This window comes from Andrena cerasifolii, chromosome 2, assembly GCF_050908995.1.
Source record: "Andrena cerasifolii isolate SP2316 chromosome 2, iyAndCera1_principal, whole genome shotgun sequence".
Lineage (NCBI taxonomy): Eukaryota > Metazoa > Arthropoda > Insecta > Hymenoptera > Andrenidae > Andrena > Andrena cerasifolii.
In genome coordinates this window covers 26260639-26285542 of record NC_135119.1, presented here as the reverse complement: position 1 = coordinate 26285542, position 24904 = coordinate 26260639, and the positions used below count along the sequence as shown (strand labels likewise).

The window sequence follows — 24904 nt, the reverse complement described above, 5'->3', positions numbered from 1 at the left end:
AACATCAGGGCGATGTTGAAGAATAGAGTGGACACGATACGTGTAATTCAAGAAACAATATTTCACCCTATGATTGATAAAACAGGGCCTCTGTTTTTTAATATTTTTGTTAACGATCTTGTCGATGTTTTCAGACATAGTAGGTTCCTCCTATGTGCGGATGACCTTAAAATATTCAGCAAGATATCCTGTTATCAAGATGCTCTTAATTTGCAATCAGACATGAATAATTTGGAGGACTGGTGTCAAAAGAATAGGGTGGGCCTGAACCTCGCCAAATGTTATGTTATGAGATCATCGCGCTGCACTAGCCCAATTGTTCACCATTCAGTCATAGATTAAGATAGGGGCAGTACTTAGCTTTACTTATTTTTTTTTCTTCTTCTTTTTATTTTTTCTAGTTCTTGTACGAATGCCACTGTTTTTCTTTATTGTACAAATTGGGCTTGTCCCGCAATAAATAAATCAAATAAAATAAAACAGATTAAGATAGGGGCAGTACTTAGCTTTACTTAGTTTTTTTTTCTTCTTCTTTTTATTTTTTTCTAGTTCTTGTACGTATGCCACTGTTTTTCTTTATTGTACAAATTGGGCTTGTCCCGTAATAAATAAATAAAATAAAATAAAACAGATTATGATAGGGGCAGTACTTAGCTTTACTTAGTTTTTCTTCTTCTTTTTATTTTTTCTAGTTCTTGTACGAATGCCACTGTTTTTCTTTATTGTACAAATTGGGCTTGTCCCGTAATAAATAAATAAATAAATAAAATAAAATAAAACAGATTAAGATAGAGGCAGTACTTAGCTTTACTTAGTTTTTTTTCTTCTTCTTTTTATTTTTTCTAATTCTTGTACGTATGCCACTGTTTTTCTTTATTGTACAAATTGGGCTTGTCCCGTAATAAATAAATAAAATAAAATAAAAGAGCCCCACGTCTCGAGATGAAAATACATTATTCTACCCCCTGTTACAGGTGACCGTCCAGTAGCAGTGTTCCCAGGCGTTGCCGTGTCGACACAGCCTACGGTGAGTCGGTTCTCCTTTACGGCCATTTGGGAGGTCCCTTCAAGCCTCCATAAAGTACCGCTGACAGTAGCGAAATCGACTCTGCACCCTCCAATTTATTTCCACTACCAAAATCGTCCTTCCACTTTTTACTACCCCCTTAACTTCGCGAACTCACCCTCTTCGACTAAATTTCTCGATAATTACACTAATCGAGACCAGCCGAAGGGAGCTACCTGTAGGGAGCTGAAAAAACAGGGTGCGAAGAGTTGGCCCAGTCGAATCTTACCCGAGTAACTCATCCGGGGCGCTGGCGGGGGTGGGTTCGACACGTATCCGAGTAAGGCAGGGACGCTGGATGGCGGAGCGGAAATTGCTCGAACAAATTGAAAAGCGCGGACGTCCCCATTAGGCCGAACGAGCCTAGGCACGATTTTACGGCCGGTCGGAATTATACTTTCAAAGCGTTTCACCGAGCGAATTCGCTGCTGGATGAGCCTGTCTCAGCCTAATGCTCGTCCCGCCGCTCGGCCCCCCGAATTTCTCCCCCTTCGATCCCGCGCGAGAAATAACTCGGGTTGTCCACCTTCTAGTTTCGCAGTACGCCCACCTCCGCCACCTCGCCGCTCCTCTTTCGGCGAAATTTATTCTACACCCCCGAACGGCGAGCCCCGGGGTTCTTTGGGATCGAGAGCACCAAACTGGCGACAATTTCGATCATGGGCAGCGGACGGCAGAGGTCCCTGGAACAAGGAGTAAAATTTTTACGGGGCTCGGTGGAGTTCTCTAGGCTTGGGTTTTTCGATACAGGGACCGGAGCTTAGGGACCGCGCGGGCGTTTTATTAAATCACGCTGGCTGATTCCTCGTAAGCGATCCCGAAGTTATTGCGGTCAGCCGGGGGCTCGGCTGCCAAGAAAACGCACCGGTGGTACATATGTACGGCGCGTGGTAGTTTGCTCGCTGTGGTTTCGACATCGATTGCCACTTTACGCAGCGGCTGCGTCGTTGACAGTCGTTTGCTCGGCGAATTGGGGACTCGTCGGTGGTCGGGGATGGGTGCACGCTTTGCTGGAGGTAGGGAGATTTTCCTGGGAAATTTTGCAGCGTTGGGGAGATCTGGGAAAAGTGTTTTGGGAATTGATGGGTGTCACGAGGGAACAGTGGATTTTGTAGGTATGATACTTTCTCTGATACTTTATATTTCAATCCCTTGGTCGCTTGGGGAACAAAGTTTGTTATACAAAATTTTCATAATAAACTTCGAGCTCACTTTTGATAATATTCACACTTGAATTCCATCCCCAAATTAGTGGGCATTTGGAAGATCTAAGGTTAGGGTAAACTAGCCGAGTATGACGACTTCTCCTAATATGAGACCCCAAATTATCTCCGCTACAGAAGTTTTGAATGTCATAGCTATTTCTTTACTAACTGACCGTGTATTAGTTATTTTGTCTGCACAGTGGCATTGTAATCAATTGAGCGTCTTGAGCCAGCATATATTTCTGAAATACGTTGCAGAAAGTTTTTGAAGTGGTTCGATTAGATTACAAATACCTACCTCTAAAGTGGTAAGTGTGTAATGATTTTCACAAATACTGTTGTATAGTGCTTGCAATGCAGTTTAAGACTTACCAGTTGTATATCATTAAATGATGAAGATTTAACTTCGAAGCTACTTAGTAGGTAACATGTTATTGTTTCCAAATATTCTAAGTTATAATATTAAAAATTATCTGAAGTCATTCCCTATGCAAATTATCTTCGTAAAAAGAAGTGAGATCCCTATAAAAAACTCCAAAAAGTAAAAAAATTACGCCAAGTACATGAAATCAAATAAATCACAAAAGAATAGAAGATAATAATAATTAGCATATAAAAAAAAGATGTGAAATCAAAATAAACCGCAAGTACATAAAGATGCTTTCCAACTGCGCTTAAAATGACATAACTACATATGTATACACAGCTAAAATGCTGTGTTCATACATTCCATTACCCCTATCGCGGAAATTTTAATTTCACATCTTTTTTATATGGTAATTATTATTATCATCTATTCTTTTGTGATTTATTTCATTTCATGTACTTGACGTAATTTTTTACTTTTTTAAAGTTTTTTAATGGGGATAGTACTTTCCAGTAGATTGCTAAGGAATACATATCCTACTTTGAAAACGTGTATCGAATTTAAATAAAAGTGTCCTCAGTCAAGAGTTATGCTGTTTTTAAGAAAAGGGTCTCATATTCGGCTACTTTACCCTATGCACCTCGCCTCGCACAGTAGAGGGCGCACATGACTCCGCCCACTTCACCTACCGAGCATGCGCAGTGGAGACTCCACCACTGCTCAGCGTACCCAATCTAAATCTTCCAAACTCTCTATGTACACTTGTCGTCTTTAATTCCCTTAATTCAAAGTTTTAAGTTAAACTATCAGTTATCGAGCAGCTCGGCTTCCCCCAGGCTTCAGTCTCTCGAATATTCTATATCGACTTAAAGACAGCTTTAAGCGCCGCGCGGAGCGTTTGAAAGGAGCGCGGCCACGCGGCCAAGCGGCCTGCATTAATTTAGACGAGAAAACGGCCCCGTTTGATCTCGTCGCCCGATAGAGGGAACGATTATTCCGCGCTTGATCGGCCACGTCGGGCGACGAGCAACGGCGATAACGGCGCCCAGTTGACGATGATTCCCCGCGTGGAAATAATTATCCGCGGTGCCTGTCGAAATGGACAAATGGTTCGTCCCGAGCACAGGGAAACTCTCGAGCACACCGCGGAGCGTCGTGCATTTAATTGGAGCACATATTAATTATGCGATTTCCACGGCCGGGGGATTATACCGCTGCCTGGACAGCGTCCCGGAAACGACCCGCGTTCTCGTTTTCTTCGACACCGCGGCTGGTCGACCACTAATCATCGACTCCGCAATTTTCGACCCGCTCGTGTTCTTCGGTAGGGGAAATTCGAACAAAACCGGGCACCTGGGTAAAACCAGGAAAGTCCACAGTGTCGATCAAATTCGCGGATAAACCAGCGGTTTTCATCCATTAACACGCGGCTCTATCTGTGACCGATTTATCCAACGTGATTTGTCTGTGAACTTTCGTGATATTATTTTTTAAACCGCCTTAAATTTCGCAGCGTGACATATTGTCGCAATGTGCATTATTTCATCGACAAAAGATGATCGTGTTACAACCGTGCTTACTGACAAGGGAAGATCCCGAAGCCGGAATTTAAAAAAACTCTGAAACTTTGTGAATATGTAGGGAATTTCTTGCTAATTACAACGCAATTTTTGTTTGTTGCCTAAAGTCACTCTAAGGGGGTGTAATTGACCACTGAAAATCCGGTTATTTTCCGATTTTGCGTTATAACTCGCGAACTGTAAAATAATTTGTTCGCCAAATGATAGATCTAATTAAAAGAAGCGACTTTTGTCTTGAAACTTTTTTCCTATCTCTTACAGATTGCGAGTTACAAAATAAAATCGGAAAATAGCCGAATTTTCAGGGGTTAATTCCACCAGCTTAGAGTGAATTTTGGCGGCAAACAAAAATTCCGTTGTAATCAGGAGGAAATCCCCTATATATTCACGAAGTTTCGGAATTTTTTGAATTTTCGGATTCGGGATCTTGTAAGATTATAACGTCTTGTGTGTTTTTGAAGGCTCTGATCTAATTTTTGATCATTAAGAAACTTTAAACACTTCTAACAGTGTTCGGGTAGATACTTTTTGTAGTGAATTACGTTAATTGTTGCATAATAAGGTGTAAATAATTAAAAGCTTTGTTTTTACTTCGCCATGGTATTGTTGATAATTCGTAATATTTACAAAGTTTTATCTTTGGGCAAAACCATACGGGGTAAAACCGAGTATTTTGTCCGGTTTTGGAGAAAATGTGTATAACAAAGAAACGAAAGAGGGGAAGTTATGAAAATTAAAACTAAATCTAAATAAAGGACTACAACTAAAAAGAAAGAAAACCACCAAATTAAACAAAATACCGAAGAAGAATGATAACAGTGGTAATAAAAACGGTGCAGACATTTACATTTATGTCCAAGAATCATATGGTTCATCTAAATTGAACGAAGGTGGGGTGCAGTTTACAATTTGTTCTAACTGGTTGGAGGACTGAAGAATTGGACGAGTTTCGTTGCGATAGGTGTTAAGGCCAGTACCTACCCTGTTTCACCCAGGCCATGGGGCAAAATCGTAAAAACGGAGCATATTTTAAATCATTATTTTGTTTGTATTTTTCCTCCTATTAAAAAAATTGGATATGTACTATTATTTAAAAAAAGAGTCTATTCCAATGAATCCCAATTGCAATATATTTTTTACTTAATAATGTTAAAGTTACGAGATTTTATTCTTAACGTCCGTGATTTTGCCCCGGTCTACCCTACTTCGAGATGTGTTATGAGCTGCAACGATGCAACTAACTGAATTCAAGAGACAAGCCAGAGACAAGAGAATTTTATTTCTTCCTGAATTGTCAACAGTGCTTTTGAAACTCTTACTATTCCCCTTCCCCTGAAATTACACTCCATCAGCACCCAATCTCCTCCAGACTTACCCCACTTCCTCCTCCTACTCATTACACTTGGCATAATCAATAACCAAATACACCCACATCTCCCAAAGCCCTCCCTTTATCACTCCCCGTCTCCCCCCGTAACCTCCCAATTCATCCTCACCACACTGTGACACATATTCCACCCCGATCCACCCCCAGTCGTCTGAAGCAGAACTTCGGAAAGTCCCTCGCGCGACGTCGTTAGCAGGAGATCAAAAACTAGCCAGCACCCAGAGGCGAGGTTCGGGAACAACCCCGTGTGGGGAGTGGCCGAGCCGGGCGAACGTGAAGAAAGCCCCGCTAGTTAGCCGTCGCACACACGGGTTAGGGATTCCTCGAGGAACGGGCAGGTAGGCCCCCAGGAATCGACGTTCCGTGAAATGGTTGCAGAAGGTGGCCCCGCACAACGGCCTATTTTCCGTATTTTCACTCTCGTCCTCGTCCCGCGCGCGGCTTTTGTTGCTCCTTTTTCATCGCCCCGGCCCGTGGATTCAGGTCAGCTCCGGTCGTTGCTTTTACAGCGACCGACCCTCTGCCCCCATCGGCTTCCCCGCCCGCCCACGCCTGCACGGCGCACACAGGCACAGTACGCGCCAGCCATCGGGCCACGCTACCTCGGCCCGAGACGTGGTGCGGCCGGTCCACGAAAATCGCCGGAGACGCGCTACTTCGGTAGGAATAATTGCCACACCGAGTCGCTGGCCATTGATGAGGGATCGATCCCTTGTTTAGGCGAAACTGCGGCTGGCTGCTGCTGGAGGCTGCCTCTCCATCGGGGGAAGGGCGTTGTTGTTTGTTTGTGGAGGGGACGCTTTCAGGGGCTTGTTTTTCGTTTCACGAACGAAGGTGGAGGTGTTATCCTTTGTTGGGGTTTGGGGACATTTACAGGGTTTTTCGTTTTTCGTTTTGCGAATGGAGGGATGTTAGAGTTTGGTGGGGGTTTCGGAATATTTAGAGTGTTTGTTTTTCATTGTATAAGTGAAGCAGGTGGGATGTTATAATTTGTTGAATGGGGAAGGTGTGTTTGGGGTTGTTTAAAGGGATCCCTTTCGTTTGTTTATGAACGGAGGGTGTGGTTTTGGGTTAGGTGAAGATTTTAGGTGGGATGTAGCTACGTTTTAGAACAGTAGTTTTGATGGAAGGGTACGGGGAGATTCTAGTGTTGGGATTTCGTGTGTAATTGTAGGACTTTGAGGAGGGTTTGTGGTAGAATTTACAGTGTGGACACGGGGACCTGGGAATACACTCACTGCGGACCAACAGTTTTCAACTAGAGACCCTTATTCAGGGATTTGAAGGCATTTCAATAGGAAAGAAAACACTGCAAAACTAAAAATCTGAAAAAAAACATTGATTTTGGATCCAGTAATCTCAACTTAAAAACTTGAACGTATTTCCATATCGAAATGAATAATCCCAGTTCAGATTTTAAATACGATCTCATACTGAACTCACTATTTCTAAGTCACTCTTCAATTGACTCGTACGTTCGCACGTTTAACACGAGCCAAATTTATAAAAGCAGACGCAGTTTTCTTCCTGATTTAATTCTTTCCTTGATAATGGTCGCAATACTGACCGAAACGTTGGAAATTTAATCTTAAAATTTGCACGATAGCTTTTATTTAATCTCTTAAAAATAGACCGAACAGGTGCGCTGGTAACATTTACTTTTAAGTTTTAAAAATTCTTTACGGTAGAAATTCTCAATCATTTTATTCACTATTTTTAACTTAGAAGTCGCAGGAACCACTGATTTTGGAGTCACCAGTCTCACTTATAAGGGGAGGCCGCGACATCTGGGACACGGATTTTGATGAATCTCATATATGTCGTAGTGTAGGTGTAGTAGACCAATATAAGTCTAAAAAAATAATAAGTATAATAAAAAAATAAATATAAAAAATGTTGTTTATGCGTTGACGAACAGAAGCGATAGCGAAGTTTATTGTAGCGATGAATAGCGGCGCGTGTAAACTAACATTTTTCTAAATGTAAGTCAGGTGCAATTTCCACCTGAAATTAGAAGAAAAAAATATACCTGTGGCCATACATCTTTTATTAGATGCGCACGGTGTCGTGAATTTTATTGTTTCAGTTGTTTTTACTACAAATGTCATGTTTTCGAATGTAAAAATTAGTACTGTATCTTTTGAGGAATAAAACAATACAAAATACATTTATAGAAAAAAAATGATCCCAGTGAGAATCGAACCGGTGAAAGTTCCAGTGCAAGACCTGCCCTTTACACGCGCCGCAATTCATCATTACAATAAACTTCGCTGTCGTTTCTGTTCGTCAACGCATAAACATTTGTTTTTATTAATATTTCGGAAACTCTGTGGTAGTGGACCTAACACGTGAGACATATATTAAAATCCGTGTCCCAGATGTCGCGGCCTCCCCTTGTTAGAGAATGAAATTGTTTCAATAAAATTCCCAAATTTTATTTCCCATTTTTATTCCCATCTTTATTCCCCCCAAAAAAACCCACTCTCTAAATTCAACCCAATATTTAAAACCTCAATTCACCCTGTCACAGTCACCCTGTCCATCTTATTTTCACTGCACCAACCACTCAGATTAACAAAGCCTTCGAGCCTCCAATACCATCTTCCAAATAAAAGAAAGAGAAATCAGCCACGAGAATAATGGTGGAAGGAATCGAACCGAGAGGCCCCTTATTGCCTTTATTTAGCCTAATCTCGTTGGTGGTCGAGGGAGGCTGGCATCTAACCACTTGTTCCCTTCCTGATATTGCATTTTGCGGGACGTGGTTCGAGTGAATGCAATTTGCCTTAACGACCGTCAGATTTTTGCCGGCGCTGAGGATCCGGGGGATCCTTAGCGGGTTGGCTCGATCTTACATTAGCTGGAGCGTTCGTTTAGCGGGATTGAACTCGGACCTTTAATACCGTTGGGGGGCCTCCTTTCATTAGGTTTCATTAAATTTCTCAACGCGATCTCCCGTGGTAGGCGTATCCCAGCCGCCCACTAACACGTCCGAGGCGAACCGTGACGAGTGGAACGAGGAGGCAGTGAAATGCTTCCCATCGATCTCTACCAGCAGCTTCGACAAACTTCTGCATGGCTGGAAGAAAACAATGGGGAAAGTAGGGAACACTGCTGGGCCGAAGTATCCATCTTGCTTCGACGGACAGTGGCAGTACGTTCATGTACAGAACTCTCCCTTTCTGGACGCTGCGACATGCGGATCGCGTGTTGGGAATTGTGATGGAAGTTTGTGACTGTATCGGGAGGCATGGAGGGTTTTTTTGAAGTGCCTAAGGTCCGGTGCAGACGAGCGGTTTGCGGCAGTCTGCCGCCGCGCGTTTTAGCAGAACATAAATTTGTATGAAGCAGTTCACGCGGGACGCAAAGTTTTGCGGCTGCTAAGCGGTATGTTTGCGTTCGTTTTGACGAACGCAGGTATTGCTTCACCGCGAATGAACGCAGCGGCAAACTGATCGTCTGCACCGGGCCTAAGATTGCTGACAGTGGTTCAATTTGATACGAGATGACCTATGGTGACAGAAAGTGGTCCAAGTTGGTTTAGAATAATTTTAGGTGCTGGAAGGTAGCCCGAAATGGCTAAAATTGTTGAAAGAAGTTTGAAGTGACCCAAGGTAGCCGAAACTAGAGTAATTTAACCAAATCCTGTGATAGCCCAAAGTACTGCGGTCCAATCAATCCTGCTCCAGGATAATTCAAACTGCTCCGAGATAAGGCAAACTGGCCCAAAAATTTCCAAAATAATCCCTACCAACAATAGCTAATTCAAGATCCCGCAAACTATTCCAGTCCAACCCAGTCTAGCTGAAGACGATCCAAAATAATCCCAAATGCCTCAAAAGGCCCCAAACTTCAACCACCAATCCCCAAAAGACTACAAAGGGAGTGGTTCTTAGCCGACAAAATTCGATTTCCGACCATGTCCTCTCACGAATCGTTTCCCCCACATGGCTTACTCGAAAAAGCCAGTTTGCACAGTGCACCGAAACAGTCGAAGACTGACGATGCTCGTCGAGGGTTGTTTTCGGAGGGAGGCGGATGCGTTCGTTTGAAACGACCGTGCCGGGGGCGCGGGATATTTTGTCGTCGCCGTTTAAATCGAGTCGTTCGGGTCTCTATTTCGTTTACGTGACCCCCTGGGGGCGAGGGCGAAGCCGCGTAATGGCCAGACGTCGTTACACGCGTTAGAACGGGCAACGCTAACGCCCACGCCGAGGTAATTAGCTTTAAAGGGAAAACGAATTTAACCGTTCGCGGGTCCATTCGACAATTCTCCGCTGCTGTTTTTCCCCGGGCCCTTTGTCGCGGCTCGGTGCTTCCTTTCGCGGAAATACGGCCCGCAAACGGCTGCCAAATCGCATCGCGGTGATCACGTTTTACGGGGTCCACTCGCTTTCCCCCAAAGATGGAACATCGCCCGCATGCACGAGGTGGATAATCGATTTTTATGGCGGGAATGTTTTTCAGTTTCCACGATTCGAAGAAAATCTTTTAGATCCTTTATGTTAATACCATCACTGTTTAATAGTTAGGGTAATTATTATTGGGCTAATGGTAATTCAAAAATATTATTAGTTTATTATAATAATAATAATAATCGTCACCGTCCTCGTCATCGTCATTATTATTATTTATATTATTATTATTATTATTATTATTATTATTATTATTATTATTATTATTTATATTATTATTATTATTATTATTATAAAACTACGTAATAATAGATATATGGCTTGTTGGTAAAACTGATCAAGTCCATATTTCTTAAATTTCGGTAAATGCAGATTTGAAGTTCAATCTATTACAATAAATCTGCTTTTTTAATAATAATTGAAAGCTATTGCAATAAATCTGCTTTTTAAATAATAATTGAAAGCTATTGCAAAATACAAGGATTTTTACTATAACAAAGACGAGAACGAACGAATCAAGAGTCTCGTGAAATTTTACTAAAAACGCCGCTTCGAATTCGGAAATATGATAGCTAGAAAAAGAAGGGCCATTTTCACCCGAAAATTCGGTCCCTCCTTCGACACCGATTTCCACCGAAAACGTTTCTTGCGTCGCCCGAAAGAATTAATCACTTGTCAGGCGCAGCAAACCCACCCCCCCGCCCCGTTTTTTCGCGGCTCGCGAGAATAATTGGCCAGCCTGGGTCCGCGGTGTGTTTTATTCGAGAAGCTGGCTGCTCGCCTCGAAGACCCGGACAATAGGTCGGCCGAAAGTTGGCGAATCGACGCCCGCGAGAACGGAAATGATTTGCCTGCGATTCGATCGGGCGCGCCGAGCTGCGAATAATTTACGGGTCGCTCGGGTCGGGGAGAGGTTCCGCGTGGAATTCATTCGAAAATGTCCGTGCACCTTCTCCGCGAGTGTCTGAGATAGGATCGGGGGCGAGATTCGCCATTAGGGCCCGCGAACCGAAGCATCGGGACGATGACTTTTAAATTGCAATCGTTTCCTTCTCGCGAAGAGGATTCCTGCTCGAGAAGGGACACTCCTAGGGCGTCCCGCGATTTGAAAGTCGATTTTGGGACCCTTCTGCTGGGGAGCAGAGGTCGTTCCCTCGTGTGAAATTACTTGGCAATGGGGGGGATGAGTGTGGTAATTACGAGGGGATGTTGAGGGTGCAGATGCCTCTCGAGGTGATTCCACACCCGTCTGTGGCCTCTAGAAGTCGAGAAATAACAAAAAATATTGGTTTTTGGCTTCTAATTTATTTGGGGAACATTGTAGAGGGATGATTCGTACAGGGGTCGATTTTTTGGCATAAAATACGTCGAAAATGTGGTATGTACCTTTCCCCTGCGAGCCTTCGTTTCGGAGGAAAATGGGTTTGAAATTGTGGTCTAGCTGGCAGTGGTTCTCAACTTGTTCTTGAAACTATTCCTTACAATTGTTAACACAACGATCTATCGAATACGATACTAAACCACCGGTTAAAATCTCACAATCCATCACAACGCTTTTACTCTCCCTGATTGACAACCACTGCGCCGCCATTACAGAGTGCACTTACCAGCACCGAACTTTAAAGCCAGTTTTCTCCAAAACGACGAGTGCTACGAGAAAAGTTCGCTGCACAATTTCGACTGATTTTTGGACGAGGAATCCATTTCCACGCTCAGTTCCCCCGATTTACGCGCCCCGTTCTTCGTACAGCCGATCCTCTCACGAGGACGAGTGTGCAAGAAGATGGCGGATGAATTACCGCGAGTCAGCCTCGCGAGGGATAAAAAGTAGCCGAAGACCAGCGGAGGCGATGCTCCTTTCTTTGGATCCCGATCGCTGGACGGTCCGAAAAACGGGCTGCGAGAGTTTTTGCTCGACTAAACTTAACAGGATTTTCATAAAGGCGCGACGTGTTAAGGGCGAGAGGCAGAAAGGAGGGAGAAAAGTTTTCTGTGTTTGCCGTGGATATTCGCGCTCGAGTTGGCTTCTGTGTCCCATGGTTCGCTTCCCTCTGGCTCCTCGCGGTGCTCTTTTTTTGTCCTGGGCCCCGCGGAAGGAGCAGCGAATCGAAATTAGAGCGGGCGAACGGTGGAATTACGGGGATAACGGGCAGCTATCGACCCGCTGCGACAATTATTTCGCCCCCTTCTATTGGGGATCTGGGTAATGACGAGAAACTGTTGGTAACGACAATGGAATTGTAGCTGGTGTTTCCTTAGTGGTTTGTCTTACAATTTTGCAGTGACTTTTTTTATTTATATAGGCGTGGCTCGAAGTATTCTGTGAGGTTGATTAGGATCGTTAATTACCAATTTTATAGTAGAGTTTTTACCATTCGGATGTCTGAGTGTCTGATGATGTATTTGGGGTCCCAAAGTAAGTGGAAGAGTAGTACAAGTATTAAAGCTCTAGTTAAGGGGGTATTCTCGTCTCGAAGGCCAATTTTTTGCCTTTCTTTAGGGACGATATACAAAAATCCTGCACTGTTCTCAACGATGAGCATTATACATACGTATTTATTAACATTTCACTTACAAGGGAAGCTCCCGAACCAGAAAATTCAAAAAATTCTGAAACTTTGTGAATATGTAGGAGATTTCCTCCTGGTTACAACGCAATTTTTGTTTGCTGCCCAAATTCACTCGAAACGGGTGAAATTAACCCTTGAAAATTCGGCTATTTTCCGATTTTGTGTTATAACTCGCGAACTGTAAGAGATAGTAAAAATGTTTCAAGACAAATGTTACTTCTTTTAATTAGAGCTTCCACTTGGGTAACAATAACCGGATTTTCAGCGGTCAATTACACCCCCGTAGAGTTAATTTGGGCAGCAAACAAAAATTGCGTTTTAATCAGGAGGAAATTCTCTACATATTCGCAAAGTTTCAGAATTTTTCGAATTTCCGGGTTCGGGATTGTTCCACTGTTAGTTGTAAAAAAATTTCAGCAATATATAATAATAATTAATGGAGATATGGGTTATTTCGAAAAGCGTGTGCAAAAAAAAGTTGCCTCGTGGTGCATACGATTCCGGCTGTTCCGCTGATCCAAAACAAAAAACCAAAAGAATTGTTAATCAGTAAGAGCCCTAGTAGCACAAAATATTGAATGCACACACATCCAATATTAAAAAGAGGTTCAATCTCTTTTTGATATTTAAATATACATACAATATTTATTCCAGATTAAGAAGCAAATATTTTTTTTTCAAATATACTGGAAATATTCATTTTATATTATGAAAAAAATATATTTTTTTTCAAATATAAAGTAAATATTTATTTAATGGTAGAAACAAAATATTTTTTTCCGAATGTTCGGGAAATATTTATTTTATATTATGATAAAAATATTTTTTTTTTCAAATATAAAGTAAATATTTATTTAGTGGTAGCAAATTTATGAAAAAAAGAATTAAAAATTCACAAAATAGCGGGACTTTGAATTTAAATTCATCTTTTCCGTGTTTCTTCGTCTTTAAATGGCCTTAACCTTGTGAAAGAAATCTATTTCGCATTGTTTCCGCTATTGGCTAGAATTATATGTTTTCTAAAGGTGTACGAAAAAGATGGACCAGATTGGCCCGCTAGAAGTTGAGATATCTTATGTACAGTCATGAAAAAACACCGTTTTGAGAAGAACCCATATCTCTATTAATTATTATTATATATTACTGAAATTTTTTTTACATCTTACTGAAATGTTAGTAAATACGCGTGGATAATGCTTATCGCTGAACATTGCGTAGTTTTTTTGTGGGTCGTCCCTAAAGAGAATAGAGGATTTCGTCCCTCTAGACGGGAATGCACCCTTAGAGGGATGTTTGCAGAATTGAAGGAATTCAAAGAGTAGCATACATTATAGAGAAGCTCGAGTGTTTAAAGAAATAGCTATGGATCCGCGAGAAATAAGACATCGAATATTTGAGTACCTAGAGTAAAAGTACCCCCAGTTATCCAAGATTGCATATCGTCATGACTCCACGAATTTCAAAACTCGCCGTTGTTCCCGCCAGAACTCCGCCCTATCCAGGGAAACTCCATTAAGCTCTCCCCTCGCAAGAGTTCGCCACTCTTTTTTTGCCATAAATCCTCCACCAAGAGTGTGGCCACTCAGCCCCGCAGATCCCCGAGCATTCCACGCGAGGAACACGTACCTCACCTCGAGCAGTTCAACTTCCCTTTATCTGTGCCTCGCTCGTCAGGGTGGCTACAAGTTCCCCAGATAACGAGGTGAAGTTTCGGCCAGTTACTCTACGTGATACATGGATCATTAGGGAAACTATACTCCCACGGTTATCATCGGCCCGCCCTGATAATCCACCTAGCACGTCAGCTCGTTTCACCGTATCAGAAGCAAGGGATTCTTCTACTTAGAGGGGGCGGGAAAGGGATCAGGGTAGTATCTACGTGGTCGATTAGAAAAAGAGGAGGTATAAAGTTCGCGAAGGAAAAAAGTCCTCCAGTTTTGATCGATGTGCAGGGGAGCGAAGTAAACAGCAAGAAGGAAGGAAAAAAGGGATCGAGAAAAAAGGAACTGGGACATTCCTCACCCACAGCAGAATCTCCTTAGCTAGATTAAAAAAAAAACGTTCCCCACAACAAATATTAAACAACTTGGTTGCTTACTTTCGCAGAGCGCAAGAAACCATTAAATATTCATTCCAAACATTTTTCATGTCTATTATAGTTCTCAGAATATATGTACAGAAAAATAGAAAAGCACGCGTTAACATTTAAGCGGTCTTTTTACCCGAAAGACCCAAAAAGTAGCAGAAGCAAAATTTATCTGACACTTCTACCGAGGTCCCTTACAAACCTGCAACGTTAAAAAAATCTGAAGCTTCTGGTTACCAGAGTTCCCTTGCCACTCATCGCGCATGCGCAGTCTGTTAACTCGCGTAGCGAGTGGAGGGGATAGCAGTCGCCTTGTTTCGAGCCAGAAACCGCGTCCTTCTATCGAATCGCTGGTGTATACGCAGAGAAAAGATAAAATGGCCAGGGGTTGGTAAGAACGGAATAGGAAAAGCTGGTTAATCAAGAAAGTGGCGGATGAAGAGAAAAGAGAGAGAGAGAGGGGGTATAAACGACGAAGCAAAAAGAGCCTGAATTAACCACATAATTGCGCGCAGCCCCATCGAGCGTCCTTCTAATTAACGCACCTCATTAACGCCTCTGTACGCTGGTACGACAAGGATTAGCTCCGACGATGGAATTAACAGAAAACGAGGAGCCCCCCACTGCGAACCTCCGTCTTGCGCCAACTACGCAGTTGTGGGAATTACTTACAACCTGTGTTACGCTGCTCGAGTTTGGGGGGCGGATTGGAGTATGTATCTTGGGGGACTGTGTTGTAATTGTAGTTTGGAGTTCGCGTTCGCCTTTGTCGGTGGACGTGGAAATGGGGCATGGAGTCCACTTGGGAGGTGTTCATTGCTAAAGAGTGGTGGTACTATTCGATTTCTGTTCGCGAGAGTTTTATATGGGAAGTGTGTAGCACTCGTGGAACGTTCTTCTTTGTTTTGCTTTAGAGGGGTAGAATGGGAGTTGGAGCTTTGACTCCACTTTTCAGGCGCCTACCACTTAATTGCTTAGGGGGAAATAGTGGCATTTGGTTTCCTTTGAGATTCAATTTTCAAAGGTGTATAACAGTCGCGAGAGGTTTTCCTTCTTCGAAAGGGCAAAACTCAGCAGAAGTGAAATTTTGAGCTTCCAGTCCACTTTTGAGGCGTCAGCACTTAATTTTTGAGGGAAGAATAGTAGCATTTGGTTTCCTTTGAGATTAAACCTTCAGAGGTGTGTAGAAGCAGTGAGAGGTTCTTCTTCGTTTTCTCCTAGAAGGGCAGAAGTCAGCAGAAGTGAAATTTCGAGTTTTCAGTGAATTTCTGAAATATTCACCACCTAATCTTAAACTTCCCAGAGATGTGTACAGCATTCCTGCCACATTCTTCTCCTTCCCCTTTCGAAGTGGAAAAGAAGTCAGCAGAAATTAAATTTCAAGCTTTCGGTCCACCGAGTAAAAATAGTACTACCTACCATCCTTGTATTCCCTTTGAGGAGAACTTCTCAAACTTCTGTATCACTTGTGGTGCACACCTTTCTTCCTTCAAAAATTCAAAAAGAAGTCGACAAAATTAAAATTTCGAGCTTTAAGCCCACTTTTGCTTTATTTTAACACCTACTGTTTTTAATAAAAATAGCATCCTATTCCCTTCGACAAGATTATTTTAACACCTACTGTTTTTAATAAAAATAGCATCCTATTCCCCTTGACAAGAACTTTCCAAATGTCTATAGCAATGGCGACATTTTCTGCATCCCTCTTTAGAAGTAAAGAAGAATAAGAACGATTGTTCCTCCACTAACGATAAATTCGCTGGGATATAAGCAGACGGCATTGTCCAGGGGACTTTGGGAACTAGCCAAGTATCGGTAATTAGTTGCTGCACGCGCGCAAATAAAACTGGAGCGAAATTAAAAACAACGGAGGCTGGCCCACAACAATAAGCCCACTCGGTGGTCGATGCAACTTTGAAGCAGGGCTAATTTACGATAATAGTGTCCCGAGGCTGCTGGGGGTAGCTGGCGCATTCGAGACGCGATTAAAGTCATCCCCACGAGCACCTTTCATGCCTTCGAGGTAAACGCTTGAGAATTATTCCTTGCCCATCTTCTGCAAAGCTTAGGGAGCCTTCCCAACCCGAAAATCCTGATTTCAACGAAACTTCGTGCGAACGTAGAACATATTGGAGTATTAAAAGAACAATTTCTTTTTTCGGAAAGTTCACTCCGAAGGGGTGAAATCTGCCCTCAAATTATCGCGTTTTCTCCTCTCTTTTTAAATAAAAGATAAAACTGAAATTTACACACACAAACTGTTTAGTTTTTTATGTCCTATTGCATTGCCGAAAGAGAAATAAAGTTGTAATTATTTGTAAGTAGCTCTACCTATTATCCAAGAATTTAGCATTAAAATCGGTTCTTTTATACACAATTGTTCACCCCCCAAGCTGTTTCCCCCACAATTTAAATTACTTAATACCTCAATCCCAGTTTCCAATAATTTCGACCCATTTATTATCGTCTGAGCTTCTCCCTTAAACTGTGCTTCGATCACCTTTAACGTACTACCCCATCAAGCACCCCCCAGTCTGCGCTCGTAATTCTGGCAGAGCCAGCGGAACACTTTGCCTCGACGATTAATCGACGATCTCTCGCAACGGGATCGCAGGAAGCCATCAGTCCGCGGAAAGAAACAGCTGGAGCGAAGGGGGTGGAAAGAAATACGAATCGTTGGAGGAGTTGATCGAACCCACGGTCGAGCAGCGTGGAATCCACGTTCACTTGGAATTACCGTCTGTAGAGGGGAGAGTCGAGCTGGCTGGAAACGGACAAAAGCTTTGTACGAGGAGGTTCGCTTCTGTTCTTTTGACCGGTGTATCGAGAGACCGGCCTAAGAGGCTCGCCTGCAGCCCAACGATAGGCTTCTCGATCTCCTTTGCCACGATAATCACTTTCCACCTCCTCGTCCTCCTTCAGACTTTATTTCGTGGACGAAAGTTCGCTGTTGTACACCGGGCGAGGCTGATCCAGCCGCAGACTTAATCGCTGCTCGTCGTTTGCGCCCCCTTTGGCGTCTTATAATTAACAACCAATTTAGTGTGTTCCGATGAACTCGCAACTGGATGGAAAGTTATAATGCGAGGTTTGTTGCTGGAAGGTTTGAAGTGGGATACACGGTGTTAAGGAGCCTATTATCTGCGAAGAGGATCCACGCTTGTGTCAACAAGGGTGTTACGTTAAAAAGGATCGAAAACCGGTGGCTATCTCTGCTTTGACTAATTGAAGTGTCCTTGTAGAAAACAATTTAAGTGCCAAAAATCAAATTCTATACTAAAATATTGCCATTGGCACGTAGAAGGTATTCCTACATTTTTTTTTTAATTTTGGCACTTACAGTGCCAAATCCTTGTTTTCTACAAGGACTCTTCAGTTGCAAGCTTGCCGGCTGGCTAACTATATGTATATTTTGGACTCGCCAGATGCAACATTTGTAGAATTATTTTTAGAAATTCCTAGTGCACGCGGAACCACCATCCGGGCATATAAAAAAGGCCCCGATGAAGCCCACAGGCAGAGATGGACAAAAATTTTATTTAAATAAATTTCGAGTAACGAATAAAAGTTAAAATAATTATTCGTCATGTGTCGAATAAAGTTGACCCGGGTGAACTTTATTCGTCGAATAAAGAAATTAACTTCATTCGTGAAATAATCTAGAGTTAAAGTAACTTATTTTTAATCCGTTATTTAAGTGATTTTTTATTTCGTTAATACCCAACTCTGCCCACGGGACACTTGGATAATCATTCTGTTATTCGTCTCTTCTCCTCCGAAGTGTATTTCATATTTAAAGTAATTTTTGTTACTACTTACAATTAGTTAAAACACAATTGTTTCTCTACATCGTAACAACGGTCGATCAGGAGTGTTAATTGAACGTAATATAGAATAATTACAGGGAAAGCTGCAGTTTAATACGAGTTTAGAATCTGAAATGGGAAGCGAGCAAAGGGTACTAAAGGAGTCCCTTGCAGAGTGAGCTGAATCTATCTCCATCTTCATTTCTTCCCATCCCCGTACCAGAGGAAAAGGGTCCCAATTTATTGGATCGCAAGGGCCACTGCTCCACTTGAGCTAACTAAATAAACACCCAAGCTTCATAGCTTCCATCTTCTTAAACCTAATCCCGTAAAATGGCCGCCGTCCGATTCCTCGGACCCGCCATCTTCCACTTGATTCCCTGATCCTTCCTGGTTTCAATCCTAGATACCGCGCCACCCTTCGCGTTTCCGGGGCATACCCACTTCCCAGATCACACTTGACCGTCTCTATATAAGACCTAATCCGATTTTCGTCCCTTTTCCATCGCCATTCCTGTCTCACGTGTCGCGAGGCCTCGGCCCTCGGCGAGCCCACGTGTGCACACACCGAGCCACGGACTTACCGGCAAGGAAGTGGCGGAGGGAGCGGTTGGGAAGGGTGGGCGATAAGTGAGCAGGCCGGTGGGGGTGAAGGAAAGCCAGAGTCGGAGCACGCGGCAACGGCAGATGTTTGATGCGCGTGCATACGTAGTGGCCCGTTTCCCGGCGCCAGTTGCGAGTTAAATGAGGTCGGGAGTGTGCACCATAACCGCGTAGTACCGCGGCGACGAATTTGCGGACGAACGAATCCGACACATCCTCCACGGCCTGCTCCAGGATCGTCGAGTGAGTACTCGCACTGCTTTGACCTTACCATCGATCGCGAAGCCGTCACCCTGTTACGCGTCGTTCACACTCGTTACCGAGCCTCGCGATCTCGGTCCATAGAATTTCGCTGGTACAATGACTGGGCTAAAAGCAGCAGGCTCCTTAACGACTCTGGGTGTTTCGAAGGCGAATCAAGCACTCAGGGACGTGTTCAATGTATGTATGTATGCACTGTTTGGGTATTAGGTGTCTGAGAACCTAAAGATACCGAAGCAGATAAAGTGATTTATCGTACAACGTGCTGAGAAAAAGTTGGAGAAGGTAATAGTGTTGGTTTCTTTATAGATGGAAACGTAAAGATCTAGAAATCAAGTTTGTTGTTCTTTTCAAATGGAATGCACTATTTTTTATAGTCAAATTTCAAAGAAGAGCGAATTCTGAGGAGAAAAGTAGTGAGGTATATTTATGCTAAAACACGTTGTTCTGGAGATATTGGAATTTGTCCATCCTATTACTTTCATTATAAAACATGCTCTCGACGATGCCTGTGGTCAGTAATGTACTTCGGATGTAAACAAAGAGTACGTAATATATAGTATCGACCGCATATCGCTCTGTTTAGAAAAATTATTGGGAAGTGTATTTATATGTATACGCACACTGCGTCACAATTTATGGAAAGATTATGAATTTATTCTTTTTTTGTGCAAAATTACGAGACTCCGTAAAGAGTGTTCTTTTTTTAGCTATATAATTTCCATTTCGCATTGCATGGAAGGATAAGGAGGAGATATAAATGTTACGAAATTTCTTAAATTTTACTAAAAGAAAAATCTTTCCATCTTCGTAATTTTATTACATTACTCTCTTCGTTAAGTAATATATACACAAAGGCAGTAATTATTTTGGAAATTAATATAAAAAAAAAGATCTAGCATCAGAAATTCCACTGACCATCGTCGTTGCTAGTGATGGAAGTCAGGGAGCGGAGTTTAATCATGGATCATCTCCGATTATCATCATTTGCTATATCGATCAGTAGTACACCCACTGAATGACTGCCGAGGCTACCTCTCGTTCCCAAGATATCACCATAGCCGTAGAACTTCAGCTGCGAGATCGAGTTGTTCTCCGTGGCCCTCTAGCGAGAGACTGAACGAACTATTCGCTGCCAGCACATTGCACAAGCACTCTTAGAGAATACTGCTCTTTTTATCAATACACCACCTACAGCGTAAATTAACTTCACGAAACAGCAGATAAAAAACGTGTCCAGATTTTACAGGGTTGACAATACGTATGCACTCACTAAATTGAGCAAAAACGTTCACACTTTGGGCGCTGGATGGAAGCTAGCATATCACTTGCTTCGCTGAAAAATCCTGGTAACTTTAAATGCATTCGTTTTTCGATCCAATGTTTACCGAACAGTTTTTATTCGATTTACTGAATACAATTTACCCTCTAAATCGTGAAAACTTTTTTCCACTGCAGATGTTGCAACGCCTATTTCATTTATTCGTACCTAGGAGTATCTAACAATCGAGTGGAAATAAATATTCAATCGCAGTGGACTGAGGCACGCGCACCGTTCTTTGAACTTTAAATCATCGATTACCTTTTCGAAGACTGATCGCGCTTGAATGGAATGGTGGGTATAATTCATGTCGAACGATATCGATCTTATAATTTCATAGGACGCAATTCTTCAAAAGTACTGAGCGAAGGGAATGCGCGTCTCCAGTGCACAGGTGAGCATTGGATATTATGAAACTTACGAACGCACGTACTAACGGGAGAGGCAACGCGGACGTGGCTTATAAAAGATTTGCGACACGATCACGTGAATATTTCATAAAGCTGTATCGATGCGTGCATTATACCGAATAGCTGTATCCGTTAGCGAACGGATTTTATAATATCCAATCCTCTCAGAATACGAAGTAAAGATAATTTAGAAGTTCATTATTTTTACGAAAGACTAGAAACAAGTGCTAAATAATAAATTCCTATGACCGAAGATGTTCCAATCTTCTAATTTTTTAACAAATTTCAAAGAAAAAAACATATCGCCCCCGGGTGGGCTCGAACCACCAACCTTTCGGTTAACAGCCGAACGCGCTAACCCATTGCGCCACGGAGGCGTATGGTTTTTCTTCCTTAAAGTTCTACATACCTGTACACTTTTTCTTATCTCATCTCGCAACATTTGTAATGTGAAATTAGAAGTGATACTAACGTTTATCAACTATTAAATTTCCATTAAGCTAAATACCATCAAACTACAGTACAGTTCCTGTTTAAAATACTTTATGGCACACACGAGACATATGTACGAGAGGCAGAGTACCAACAAACGTAGATACGTATAATGTAACAGATAATAAAATTTCGAAACACGACTCGTTTCGATATAACGACCGAAGGGCCGCGTGAAGTGAATTCGTTCCGAGAAGCATCCGCGAACGTTACACGCGACCCTTATCACGGCTCTCCCCGAGGGGGCTCCGTAAACTTTCCAGGGAAAATGGGGGGGGCAAAAAAAAGTTGCAGGGAAACGAGAAAACGATCCTTCGAACTTATATCGAGCCGCGCGGGTGAGGGGCTCATCGAGGATATCGGAGAACCGTGTTACGTCGCGCGAACCACGGTTTATTTCGCGACCCGCCCTTCGATGCTTGCTCGAGTTTCAACCCCACCCCTGCGGAAAGCCAACCCCTCCACTCCAACTGGACGCGGAAGAGGAACGACACGGGGCAGGATCGCAGCTATCGAATACATTACACTTAAACTTCTGCGCGGATACAACTAATCTCGTGAATATTTCATTAATCTCCCTGCTCCCGCCCCGCCCCCAACTTTCCATTCCAGAGCAAACTTTTCTTGTTCCGTCATTTCTAATCTTCACCAAAGTGGCGCTTGGTGAGGCGAATATTTACGACGCCCTCGGCAAGGGTACCACCAAGCTGCAGGTGTGCAACAAACAACAACAACAACAACGAGGTTTGCGTAAACCGTGTAATTTATTAATAACAGTGGCGGAGGTGTGCTACGAGTTACTCGGAAGTTTCAGTACCTTGGGGTTTCGAAGTCGACTGATTTTGAAGTTCCTTTAGTTCCGACAAGTAATTTAGCTCCGAGCGTGGGTTTCTTCTTTTCTGAAACTATTTCTTGAGGACTTTAAAATGGGGAAACTCAGCGCAGAAGGCGCCACTAGTGCACGTGGCAAAATGAAATGACGTTATAATATTAGAAGCGGTGTTTATTTAGATTTTTTGTCGCAGTTGCTGACTGTAGATTTTAAAATTAAAATGAAAACAAAAGGTGAAAATTATGGACATTTAACTGTTGTCCAAATTAAAGTTTTCTTAGTTTCAATTTTTCTTGTCACAACTTTACATGTTTTTTTTCAATTTCAAATTACTTGAGTAGTGTTTTAATAACAACATTTTTTTTCAATCAAAGCACCTTCTTGCTTACTTACTATTAACGATGCCCTCGCCTAATTACTTGATCACTTCACACGTAGATGCGTATAAAGACACAAATTCTACCTCAAATATTTCGATATTAACAATGACAAACATCCGTAACTATTTAAACAGACAAATCTTGTTATCACATTCTTACATTCTATGTATTTATTTAAAACACCGATGACAAGTGTGCTGGTGGCGCCACGGGTGGCGAAAAAGTTGCGGTCAGCTTCCTCATTGGTTACGCGTTTCTCGTAGCTCGTACCTGTTCCCAGCGTCCCACCTATTTCAATCAGGGACTTTAAACCGGTATTACGTCAACAAAGCTACACCGAAACCGATGTCATACCAAAACAGATGAGTACCGAAACCGTTATAGAACCGAAATAGGTGAATACCGAAATCGTTAAAGTACCGAAACCGAAATAAATACCGGTATTTTCCGGTTCCTCTTTGGATGACATAGTAGATTAAAGTAATATCTTCATAACCCTTATTAATTCGAGGTGTAAAATCACCGACATAAGGTAATATCTTTTCATAAAAATATTAATATATTAGTATATGTTTGGCGTATAGATTCTTGTCTAATAATATTTTGAAAACTAGTACAATCCAAAAACCGAAAAAATTACCGGTAAATATAGGTAAATATACCGGTATTTTTGCATATATCGGTATGACGTCATACCGGTATTTGCGTATTTCGGTTTCTATAAAGGTTTTGGAGATGGAACCGAAAAATACCGATATTTTCAGTTTCGGTAGAAGTCCCTGATTTCAAGTAACAAAATAGGGAACGAAGTGGGAGTACCTGGCCAGTAAAGTGGGAGTAGCCTCGAGCGGCCAAAGTTTTTCGCCCAGACTATAGCAAACCTCGTTCCCCTCCTGCAGCCATCTCAGCCACTATGCCTCTCAGAACCGTCGAAAATTTATCGATTAACGTAGCCGTGTCCATCTCCTCCCGCCTCTCGCCATCCACCTCTCCATATCCCGTACTTTCACGCAGCGTGGCTGTGTTATTTGCAATTTAAAGCGCGACAGCGTTATGTAAATTTGCGTTTAAACGTCGCGACGGGGAATAATTTCAGCGCTGGACATAATTCTCACGGACCTTTCCGTCTTTGTCCGCGGTCCAGGCGTCTGTATCCGCAATTTTCTCGGTTCAACCTGCTTCCCTCCGGTCCCTCGCGAGATTAACGCGGCCGCGAGTAGCGCAACAACGACGGACCGGGGGCTGCCAGCGTCAAAGGGCCGCGCAAAAGACACCGCCGCGGGCGGCGGGGGAAATTGTTGGTCGAAATTATCGAATATTATGCGCGGGGAGAGGAGAAAAAAAATTGTATCTATATGCATCTCCCCGAGAGCTTTGCTACGCGGGACATTTAATCAGAAAATCCATCAAGAGATTGCTTCTAGGCAATTTCTTTTCTCTCTCTCTTGTACCAACTTATCCTACTGCTTGTAATCCCCTCCCCGTCCCCCCCTCCGTACTCCGTTTTATAAAAAAATTCAAATGCACGCGGCGTGGACGACGGCACACAAATAATATCAGTGGTTTGGTATTTAAATGGCCCTCCTCGTGCTACTTAAACATCTTCTGTGCCCTGTGGTCGCCGAGCAAACCGACTTTGATGAATCCTTTGGTAAATTCGATCGCTAGGGACTTTATTAAAATTGCATAGTTAAACCATGAATATTTTCTCCAAATTTTTTCGCAGTAAATTTCTTTTTATATGTGCATATTGATGGGGCATGCTGTGCCATATTATTTAATGGCCTCCCTCTGCGCTCTATTTTATAAAAAAAATTCAAATGCACGTGGTAGAGATGAGGATATCCAAATAATATTAGTAAGTTAATATTTAAATGGCACTTCTTGTGGTATTTAAATTTCTTCCGTGCAGTGTTTACCAGGTAAACAGACTTTGATATTTTTATTGACTTTTCAGTCATCATAGCTCAACTATGAATATTTTCTAGACTTTTTTTTTGAGGAAAATAGTTGAGCTATGATTTTTTTTGGAAAATAAATGGACTATGAATATTTTCCTTTTTTTTATGAAAATTTATTTTCACGCGTGTGCTGTGTTGGTAGGGCAAAGTGTGTCGTATTAT

General features: G+C 42.5%; 1 protein-coding gene, 1 long non-coding RNA gene and 1 other non-coding gene across 6 annotated transcripts in view; 2 read left to right on the top strand and 1 right to left on the bottom strand.

Annotated features, from left to right (window-relative positions):
• The window catches only part of Nachra3 (nicotinic acetylcholine receptor alpha3 subunit), a 128544-nt gene that overhangs the window by 36058 nt on the left and 67582 nt on the right, over positions 1-24904 (top strand). For all 4 annotated transcript variants that reach the window (XM_076830976.1, XM_076830975.1, XM_076830974.1 and 1 more), the window contains exon 2: positions 975-1027. The gene's annotated coding sequence lies outside the window, so the exon portion shown is untranslated. The remainder of the gene's footprint in view (positions 1-974; positions 1028-24904) is intronic.
• Positions 4355-24904, top strand: part of LOC143378914 (uncharacterized) — a 92950-nt gene continuing 72400 nt past the window's right edge. Inside the window, exon 1 of the long non-coding RNA XR_013088385.1 lies at positions 4355-4545. This is a non-coding gene — a long non-coding RNA (uncharacterized LOC143378914). The remainder of the gene's footprint in view (positions 4546-24904) is intronic.
• On the bottom strand, positions 21381-21454 carry Trnan-guu (transfer RNA asparagine (anticodon GUU)). Its single transcript has one exon. It is a non-coding gene; the product is annotated as a tRNA-Asn (tRNA).